Below are 10,638 nucleotides of genomic sequence, written 5' to 3' on the forward strand. Positions count from 1 at the left end.
CAGAAACGGTTTCATAACCTGAATCAGTTTTGTGCCCACTTTAAACACTTGCAAGTAACTTCTCAGTGTTCTAGTCTGAAAATCTGTCATATGTCAAAACATAATAAAACCCTCACTTCGATAATCATTACAAACACTATAACATAACCAGTCCAAAACCTCAGCTCCAGTTAGCTTTAATGCACAATATCAGAACAATATCCAGCCATCCTTTACTTCTTTCAGGGGATTTGGGCAATATAGGTCTCAGGCAGGAGGGCGTTTGAGATACGCCAGACATGAGCACATTTAGAAAGACAGTCGTGGCGGTGCACCGTGGCTCCACAGATGGCGTGTCCACTTGACTGGGGAGCAGGAGCCCAGGGGACTGTCGTTTTCTGTTGAGACCGCAATATGTTCCCCTGTCAGCAGGTTAGGCCAACTGGCAAGTGGGAAGAGTGTGGGTGGAAATGAGAAGAGAAAACACTGAAACGTGTGCTTCTTGAAAGGGCGGCATTCAAGTATTTGGAGCAAAAGGCAAGAGAGAGAAAAAAAGGACGGGGTCTGGGGAAAGACCTTGGCCCAAAATATCTCCGAGGACATTCGAGTACACAGGCCTCTACGCATGTGTGAGCTCTTAATGACACACACACATACACACGCATGCATTCACATGTGCACATTCATGAGTTCAGCTCGCTTCAGAGACGCACAGCACCATTCATAAAGCTCAAACTCATATCTGGTACAGCAGAGCCATGGGAAGACAGAAAATAGTCATACATGACTCAAGACAGAGTCAAAAGTGTGTGCATAAAAAATCAGCAATTCTACCTTGCTTTACTCATCCATTCTGTTTCTCTAGCAAACACTCTCACTCGCTATCGTAATCGAAACTTTCCTATTGTGTTTAAATTGGGGTGATGTTTCCTATAAGTTACCTAATGCAGATTTACTTTTACAATAGAAAATTTATTTAAAAAAATTTCATTTTGGATTATTTTACACTCAGAAAATAAACAGCAAGTTCAAATACAAAACACAAATAATTTCAAACTACTAAAGTACATATACTTGTAAACACGTTATTGTTTAATGCAACCCAAGCTCATTATTGATACATACCCTTATATATATTTCTGGAGATTGCGAAATACATTTCAAGGAGCTACGTATTTTTGCAGTTTTTGTTTTTACAAATATACCAGAGGCCGCTGTGTATGCTTTTTGAGATCTCAAATTTATCTTGCAAGTGCCATTTGCGCCTGCTGTTCTTGCATTAATCCACTAGAGGCCGCTGTTGACTGACTGACCTATCGACTGATAACCACCCCTTCCTTAAACCCAACCGATAGTCTTTTTTAAAGCACCAATTGAACTGATCACCCCATTCCCTAAACCCAACCGAAAGCATTTTTTCAAAAGCAATCCAGAAAAAGAAAAGCCCTCGCAGCCACATGATTTTTACCACATTTTCAAATATTACCACGTTCTCCCTCTGTTATTTTTATTTGTTTATTTTATTTTTGCCTTATGTTTTATCTACTTTCTGGAACCGTTTTTCGCCAGACTCAAACCCTGTCATCGCAGTCAACTTCTCTCTGCCTCTCAAGTCCGCCAGTGTACATGGCGAGCTACTGGGCAAACTGGTAACAGAGTAAAAGTCGTCCACACGGAGGTAAGCGGTCAGCTTGTAGCGTGAAAAGAAACAGAAGCAGTCTGCGACATCATACCATCCGGTAGTGTTCGTTTTAAATAAATTTTCATCTCCAAAAATGTATATGGGGGTACGTTTTCACAATGAGCCTGTGTTGGTTTATTTAACTTTACCATAAAGTTTTTATGGTGTTTATGAAAACATTTATGTATTTATGAAAACACTCCATTATAATCACTTAAGATTTTAATCGCTTTCAACAATTTGTATATGATGAGATAATGTAAAACCATGCACACAACAAAAGTTTTTTTTTTTTTTTTTTTTGTAGAGACTAAACTAGATGTCTCTGATCAGCTGCATTCATAAGACCAATAGGAACATGCATGAATGGTTATCAGGCTTATTGCTGCAACAAATACAATTAGGTCCATAAATATTTGGACATCGACACAATTCTAACATTTGGCACTATACACCAACACAATGCATTTGAAATGAAATGAATGACATGTGCTTTTATTGCAGGCTGTCAGCTTTAATTTGAGGGCATTTACATTCAAAACAGGTGATTGGTGTAGGAATAATGCTGCGAAATGATGTCGTACGGCGCTGCGAAAATGGGCGGGATTAAACAAGATGATTAGACATTTAAAAAAGCAAGCGATTGATCCATATTTAAAATTTGTGTCAAGTGAGGTTCTTGTTTGATCCTCAGTAGGTCTCACAAAGTCAAGCGATGAGATTTCGGTCAGAGTTCACCAAGTTTGAACTTCGCAATGGAGTGAACTGCAAAACTTGACGCACGAACTTGCGTTTCCGGTCTGACACATTCCCGTGCGTATAAATGGAAGTGTATGGGGAGAAAAGTCCAGTGTGACCACAGCTTTACAACAGTTTTTCTGTGTTGTTCCATGGTCAAGTGTGGGTTATTGCTAATAATTATCCCACTTGCAATGAGCAGATAAAAGGTCTAGAGTTCATTTCAAGTGTGCTATTCGCATTTGGTTGTGTTGGTGTATAGAGCCAAAAACGTTAGAATTGTGTTGATGTCCAAATATTTATGGACCTAACAGTATATAAATGAATGTAATGGCACAAATTGACTTTGTTAATTAATTTTCACATTTATTTTTAAATCACAACCACTGCATTGTTCAGTTTAAATGTGCAGATGTATTTTTGCTCCTATAATCTTGTATATATGACACTCAAATATACAATAAAAATGTATTGAACAATAGATGCAACCTAAATCCGAAAGTACATAAATAAAAACTGAAGCTATTAAGAAATCTAAATAGCTGCATTAGTTTAATGTTCTTCACATTCTTTTTACATCTACAAACAGTACAGTTAACAGTTTTAGCCTTGATATTAGGTCAGCGCTTTCAGCTTTTACTGTATTAAAAACTTGAAAATCAAAGGGTGTTTAACAGTATTTTACAATACTGTATAATGCATCCTTGCATGAATTTGTTCCTTATAGCCTAATACATTTAAACATAACACAAACATTTTTCACTTATATTATAGAGACTATATGCTTTTACACTAAGCCAGAAAAGCCTTCGAATCCTTGATCCCAAACAGCTTGCAGAAACAATTCTTTAAATTTACATGGCATTATTTAGCAGTATATAGTCCCCATGAGTTTTACTATCCTTGTTGGAAGGACGTTTTTTGTTCCTCACTATAAAGGCAAATCCTGACACACGCTCAGAAGCAGCGTGTGTCCCCCTTCTCAAATCCCCACAACCGCAGTACACTCTTTCCTCGTGGCGTTACCAAAGTCAGCACTAGGGAACCGTCCAACATCCATGACACACACACGCAGCGGGCGCAACGACACGAGCTCACCGTCCAACCAAAACTACGCCAAGTGCGACAAATAACACAAAGGGACAAAACTCACAGCTAACAATTCAGGTAATTCCCTCACTGTCGCAAAAATAGCGTCACATTTACACACGTATCATCTAAAAGGGTCATTTCATTCTATTACGTGTCCGCAGACGAAATACTTACGGTTAAGGACTATAAGAAACGAACTGACTAGATCTGTCATACTTGGCTCGAAAGCACCGAAACGAATCGATCTGTCGACTTAACGGCGACGGTAACGAGCATGAAGACGGAAGAGCAGAAGTGAGAGCGAGAAACTCACCCTCCAGTCAGCGCTGCACGGCCGTCGAGTGGAACCAGCGGACGCCAGGAAACCTTCACAGATTTTGCAGTTTTCTCCTCTCTCTCTCTCTCCCCGTCACTCTCTCTAACACACACACACGCGTGTTTTCTCTCACTCTCTCTCTTTCTCCTCCTCGCTCTCAGTCTTTCGGCACTGCGGTGATTTGGCTGAATGGGAAAGGAGTGACAGAGGAGAGACTCTTTCACTCGTACAGTTTGACGCTGATGAGGCTCAATAAGGTCACAGTTAGATTCAGGTCTGCATATGTCAGTGAAGGCATGTGAGTCACGTAAGGATAACAGTTAATTAGCAGATGGCTCCCTAAATAAGAAAATTGTGCCCTCCAAAACTATGCATACGTGCTTACTTAAGCGTACTTAATGGATACTTTTTTTAAGTGTTCTGATTTCAGGATTTCCCGAATGTTTAAGCAAGTCTTGTCTGTCTATCTACCTATCTATACCATAATTTATATAAACACATGTACGGGATAGTGTATGGTAGTTAAAATATATTAAACAGAATATAAAATAGTTCATTAATTTCTCAATCAATAGCTAATATACTATATATCAAATTAAATATACACATCCTTGTGTATAAACGCAATATCACACGAGTAGCAGTGCGATATGACTGCATGTCGACACTGCTGGGAGGCGTGCCGAACAGTGGTGTCCCACCAGTGCCGACATACAGCCATATCGCACTGCTACTAATTTGATATTGCATTTATACAACAGTTCAACAGCATAATCTTGTATATAAAAAGAAAATCAAACACGTAGAGTCTAAAACTTTTGTAGAAAATTCTTTCATCTGCCATTTATTCACATCTGCAGCTGACGTCAGAACAGCAGAAGTCATTGCCAGTTCACAAATGTCACTTTAGAGCTAGTGTTTGAATGATTTTCTGACGTACTGTCTAAAGTGTTGCAAAACAGAAGATTTTGTTGACATTTTAAGATTATAAGGCTGAAAGACAATGCCATCAGTTTAGAGAGATTTTCCAGTATTTCTCTGTTGCAATCGGGAGATCGGAATAATTAACCCCGAAAAGCCAAAGCAAATCCTACCAGAAACACTACCAAACTATGGTAAACATACAGCACTGCAACATACAAGAGAGATTAACATAGAAAGTAATTTACCTATTTAATATTGATTTGATCAGTTGTAGTTTTAAATTACACTGAGTTTTAAGAGCATATTATGCAGTCTCTGTCGCCATCTTGTGGCTGAACGTCAACCATCTTTGCTCTGCTCAGTATGACAGACTGATGGATGCCGACGTGCTGTATCTCAGAAATGATAAATATTTCAAACAGGCACTATCTTTATAAATAAACTGCATAGTTACATCTAAACATCCACTTTCTGATCTAAAAAAAACCTCAAAAGTACATTAACAGTTGAAATATTTGTCAAACTGTAGTGATATACATATAAATAAATATATATATATATATATATATAAATATAAATATATATATATTAGTGCTGTCAGAATTAAGGAGTTAAAGCTGCGATTAATTTAAAAATTTTAATGGGTTAAAAAAAATTAACGCAGTTGCAGGATTTTTTTACTTCCTGTTGTGGTCGATGTGTGTTTAACATGCAAAGAAATATGGATAAGACCAAGGAAGCACTTTTTGAAGGCAACTTTCAGTATAAAACAATTAATGTCGCATCACCAGGCTCTCCAGAGTTTCCTCCAGCGCTTCATGCAATTTCAGGTGTGTCATTTTTAACTTTCGACTTTTGTTTTAATGGAATTTGATACCGCATGGCGAACTGAAAGAAAAACCTCCGCATTTCGTGACTTGGTGGTCCTTCGCTCCTTACATGGTCGACTCTTAATAAGAGTATTATCTTAATCATATTAAAATCGGAGTATTGGTGTCTCATGTAAATAGACTCAGAAAGTGTAAGATGAAGTTGCGAACTGTCAAAGACAGTGCATTCCAATGCCTTTTAACATGAGCCCTCCAATGTTTCATTAAGTTTGACGTGTTTCCTCCTTAAACACAATGAAAGCGTATGATTCGAGTTGTTGTGTCAGAATCCTTGTGAAATACAACCACACTAGAACGCTTAGTTTAAGCAAATTTGATGAACGCGATCATGAGTGTTGAATCTGAAGAGAGTCGCTCCAGCTGCCTGTCATTGCACGCGTTGTGTGTGTGTCTGTGTCAGGCCTGTGCACAGAGCAAAGACTCTTACAGGGGCAGGTACTCAACGCGATCGCAAAGTGAAGAGCAAGTGCCTCCTGAGAGGTGCACCTCAGGCAATGAGGGCAAAGGGGCAGTGGCTCTAGCCACCGGGCCACCCCCCTGTCCACGGCTCTGGTCTGTGTGTGTGTGTGCGCAGTGTTTCTTAGCAACAAACCTGCCTAAACGTCGTTATCCGTATCCACTAAATCAAAAAGTTACAAATTGCCGTGAGATTGCGTTGCACTCTCAGCTCACATCATTCAAAAGAAAAGGTCCACATTGTCCCCCGATAATGTCAACAGACTGGACTGTCTTACCAACTGGATGAATGTAAAGGAGGACTGAGCAAAATTGTTTCTACTTTATAATTAATGTTCTAAACTAACAGCAATACAACTTTACAATGAGTACAATTGTTCAGCACTTTATTATTGTTATTATAATTGTCCAGTTTCCATATCTGCAATGGTTGTATTTTGGCTTTTTTTTTAGCAGTCCACTTAAAATCCAATTTGGAAATAATTTTTTTCTTTATTGGCATTGATTGTTTTCAAATTCAAACAGCATTAATATGCCTGTGTTTTAATTTCTGTTATAAATATGGCTGTCAAGCGAGGATCTTGATGGTTTATTGTGGGTATGTTGTTTACAAGAAAAATCTGTGTAACAAGTTAAACAAAAGTTCTAATAAACAATTATATTTTGAATTTAAATAGTTTTTGTCTTCTGTTTACGTTAATTTTACATTTGAATAGTCAAAATTATAAACAAAATTAATTTTAAATGTGATTAATCGCGATAAATTTTCAACAAAAAGTGTGATTAATTAGTTCATTTTTTAATCAATTGACAGCACTATATATATATATATATATATATATATATATATATATATATATATATATATATATATATATATATATATACATTTAATATATATGCGATTCAATAATATATGAAGACATATTAACACATATATATTTATATTACATCTAAATATGTAATATAAAACCTACTGTAACTTTATCTATCTAGTTAGATGGTTCAAAATTCACTGTTGCAAATGATTATTGTAAAAGTGTGTCTTACATAGGGGTTTGAAAGTTTAACTCACATTAATATTCCTTTAGCTTAGTCCCTTATATATCAGTGGTTGCCACAGCGAAATGAACTGCCAACTATTCCGTCATACGGTTAACGCAGCAGATGCCTTTCCAGCTGCAATCCAGTACTGGGAAACACCCATAAACTCTTTCATTAACACACACTCATACACTACTGCTAATTTAGATCATCCAATTCACTTATAGCGCATGTTTTTGGACTGTCGGGGAAACCAGACACACGCATGCACACATATAAGCAAAAGTTAAGCTATATCAATATTTTCATGCCTAATATTTAGTGGGAACATATCCTAATTTAACCTTAAAGTCAAGTAGAACTGCAAACTTGTGTCAAACTTAATAAAGAAAGGATGGCGGATAACAGATGTTTGGGTTCATGATGCGCTGTCAGATGTCCAGTGTGTACTGCAGTGAATTTAAACTAATTCTGCCGTAGGAAACGTAGAGATGCCGCTAGACTGCAGCACATAAGCAGATGTTTATAACACTGCAGTGTGTGTGTTGTATACAGCCTCTTCATGTGTGTCTGTACGTGATAAACCTTTATATGATATAGAAAAATTGTGTGTGTGGTTCAAGGTGCTGCGCAGCCTTGGGCTTTTTACTACACAGCCTGTCCATGCAGCAGTGAAGCACTGATGTTTGTGTGCAGTTATTCAAGTTTGTTTGAGTTTGGAAACATACTGTACAGTGAAAAACGAAAGCTTGTCAGGTGGAGAAATGTAAATGAACACCCATTTTTTAGTCCACAGCTTCTTCTTTTTTATTTTCAGTGAACGATGTTTAACATTCAGTCAATCCTGTCAGGATCAATAATAGAGCTGAAAAATAGATTTTGAACTTAATATTTCAAGCTCTCATTTTTTATGCTTTGTTACACAGTCAGGCTTACTGGCAGTGATAAAAAGGAATGGGTAAGGAAGAAATGCACCAAACAGAGAATCACAGATGCCTATTGAAAACTTGGGACTTTGGCAAGATATTATTACCCCATCAAGCCCTAACATTATGTTCTGCATCTAAAATTATTAACTCGAATTTGTGACAAAAGTTGTTGTTTTTTTACTTAACAAGGCTATATAGCAGGGGTGGCCAACCCTGTTCCTGGAGAGCCACCTTCCTGTAGATTTCAGTTGCTACCCATATCAAACACACCTGCCTGTAATTATCACGTGGTGTTCAGGTCCTAATTAATTGGTTCAGGTGTGTTTGATATGGGTAGCAACTGAAATCTGCGGGAAGGTGGCTCTCCAGGAACAGGGTTGGCCACCAGGCATGCACTAAATTCCAGGGGTTTCATTACCACAATGTAAAATAGGCGTGGCTCGGTCTGTGTTTGGGAAACGCCCCCCAAAAAAAACAATACTGAGAGGTCACCGATCATGTGCAGTACAGGTTCTTTTTTTGCGCGGTCATTTCAAACAGAATCATTATGGATATAGAACCTACCGCGGTGGATAACGGAGGAAAAAACAATCATACAGGTTATTTTTTGCTTTTATAATGTTATATTTTAAAGATTTCAGTAGCAAAAACAGCTGACCTCGTTTTACTCCGTTTTACTGTCTCTGGGCTTTTGTACCTCCATGGTAAACCACAAAATAATAATAATGGTTGTGGTAAATTAGATTAAACGTATTTTTGTAGTTTAAAATATGGTATTCAGTCATGTTTAAACAAATAAATACCACATTTTCTGTAATAAACCGTGGTTAATTTTTCTTTCTCTATCTTAGTTAATTAACAAAACTTATATTTATTTTCTATTTTTATTTAAAGTCATCATACACAAAACACCTGAGATCAGGACAGGTATCTGATGTTAATGTATATAATATAAAAGTGATCATACACAAAACACCTGAGATCAGGACAGGTATCTGATGTTAATGTATATAATATAAAAGTGATCATACACAAAACACCTGAGATCAGGACAGGTATCTGATGTTAATGTATATAATATAAAAGTGATCATACACAAAACACCTGAGATCAGGACAGGTATCTGATGTTAATGTATATAATATAAAAGTGATCATACATGAAACCCCTGAGATCTCACCAGTTGTTTGTCAGAATTAGTCAGAACTGAAGTCCAAATTATTAGCCGTTTTTTTTTTTTTTTCCAATTTCTATTGAACAGAGAGAAGATTTTTTTTCCCAACACATTTCTAAACATAATAGTTTTAATAACTCATCTCTAATAACTGATTTATTTTATCTTTGCCATAATGACAGTAATTAATATTTGACTAAATATTTTTCAAGACACTTCTATACAGCTTAAAGTGACATTTAAAGGCTTAACTAGGTTAATTAGGTTAACTAGGCAAGATAGGGTAATTAGGCAAGTTATTGTATAACTATGATTTGTTCTGTAGACTATCGAAAAAGAACTATAGCTTAAAGAGGCGAATAATTTTGACCTAAAAATGGCTTACACATAAACTGTATTACTCTGTCTGAGGTGAGAAGAAGCTGCCTGAGAAGAAGGCCAGTTTAAACCGGAATACTTTTTGCCTGCGTCTTCCATTTACGCATAACGCCTCGTGACTAAATAAAGCAAGGCAATGTGATTGTGTACACCAATGCGCAAAACGCCAGGCGTAAAAAGGGTCATTTTTAAAAGAAACGCCTCATGCTTGTTTTTTTTGACACGCCATGTCAAAACCTTCTCCCCCAATCAGATTGGCACTTTTGTTCACGTGCACAGAGCTGCTGAGGTGACAGTTAACAGCATTTGGAGGCGCTCAAGCGCAAAACTGAATGCGAGCGCACATTGAAGAAGATGCCCAAAGTCGAAATGAACGTGGAGCTGCTTACTACTCTGGTGAACAATAATAATTTCTTCATCGCTAGAGCTGGAGCAGCTACTTCAACCATCCATGCTTGTTCGAATCGCCAGTAAAAACAAGCGTGTCAACTTTGTCTTCTTCTGTGTTTCAAGCGGGTGTCACACGCTTAAAGTTGTGTTGCGCCATCTAACATCAAAGAGTAATTTTGCACAATCTTCTGCTCGACGCCAGTGAAAATCGCTTGGGTTTGAATCCGGAAAAACATCTCGAAAAAAAAAAACACTGTCGATAAACGCAAACGAAAAGCGTACAAGACTTTAGGTTGTGATAAATTTCCCAAAACCCTTTTTCTGATCTTTCTGAATGAAATGCCTACTTTACTACATCCAATCAGCTCGCAGTACAAAACAATTAACCACGCCCACTGTTTTTTCATTTAACATTCTGTTTCTTTTAGAACCGCATCACAATACAGAAAAAACAGTTACAGCTTCCGGTTCATGCAGACTTTAAATGAGTTCAATTTTCAACATCAAATGCAAAGAATGAGTTCCCATAATACAATTCAAAAGCATGCATAAACAAAACTCACATGCATCATAAGCAACTGTTAATTATCTATTTGTATAATTCTAATATTTCATGAAACAGCTTTAGCCAAACTCGTACGTCATCT

The 10,638-nt window shown here is 37.2% G+C and overlaps 1 protein-coding gene and 1 long non-coding RNA gene across 2 annotated transcripts in view; one reads left to right on the forward strand and one right to left on the reverse strand.

The window, feature by feature from the left end:
• cacng7a (calcium voltage-gated channel auxiliary subunit gamma 7a) overlaps positions 1–3,885 on the reverse strand; it is a 41,652-nt gene extending 37,767 nt beyond the window's left edge. Inside the window, exon 1 of the mRNA XM_087293768.1 lies at positions 3,804–3,885. The gene's annotated coding sequence lies outside the window, so the exon portion shown is untranslated. The remainder of the gene's footprint in view (positions 1–3,803) is intronic.
• The window catches only part of LOC141379018 (uncharacterized), a 111,677-nt gene that overhangs the window by 39,571 nt on the left and 61,468 nt on the right, over positions 1–10,638 (forward strand). The gene's annotated exons all lie outside the window — the stretch shown is intronic.

The sequence above is a fragment of the Danio rerio genome, chromosome 19 (assembly GCF_052040795.2).
Source record: "Danio rerio strain M-AB ecotype USA chromosome 19, GRCz13ab, whole genome shotgun sequence".
NCBI lineage: Eukaryota > Metazoa > Chordata > Actinopteri > Cypriniformes > Danionidae > Danio > Danio rerio.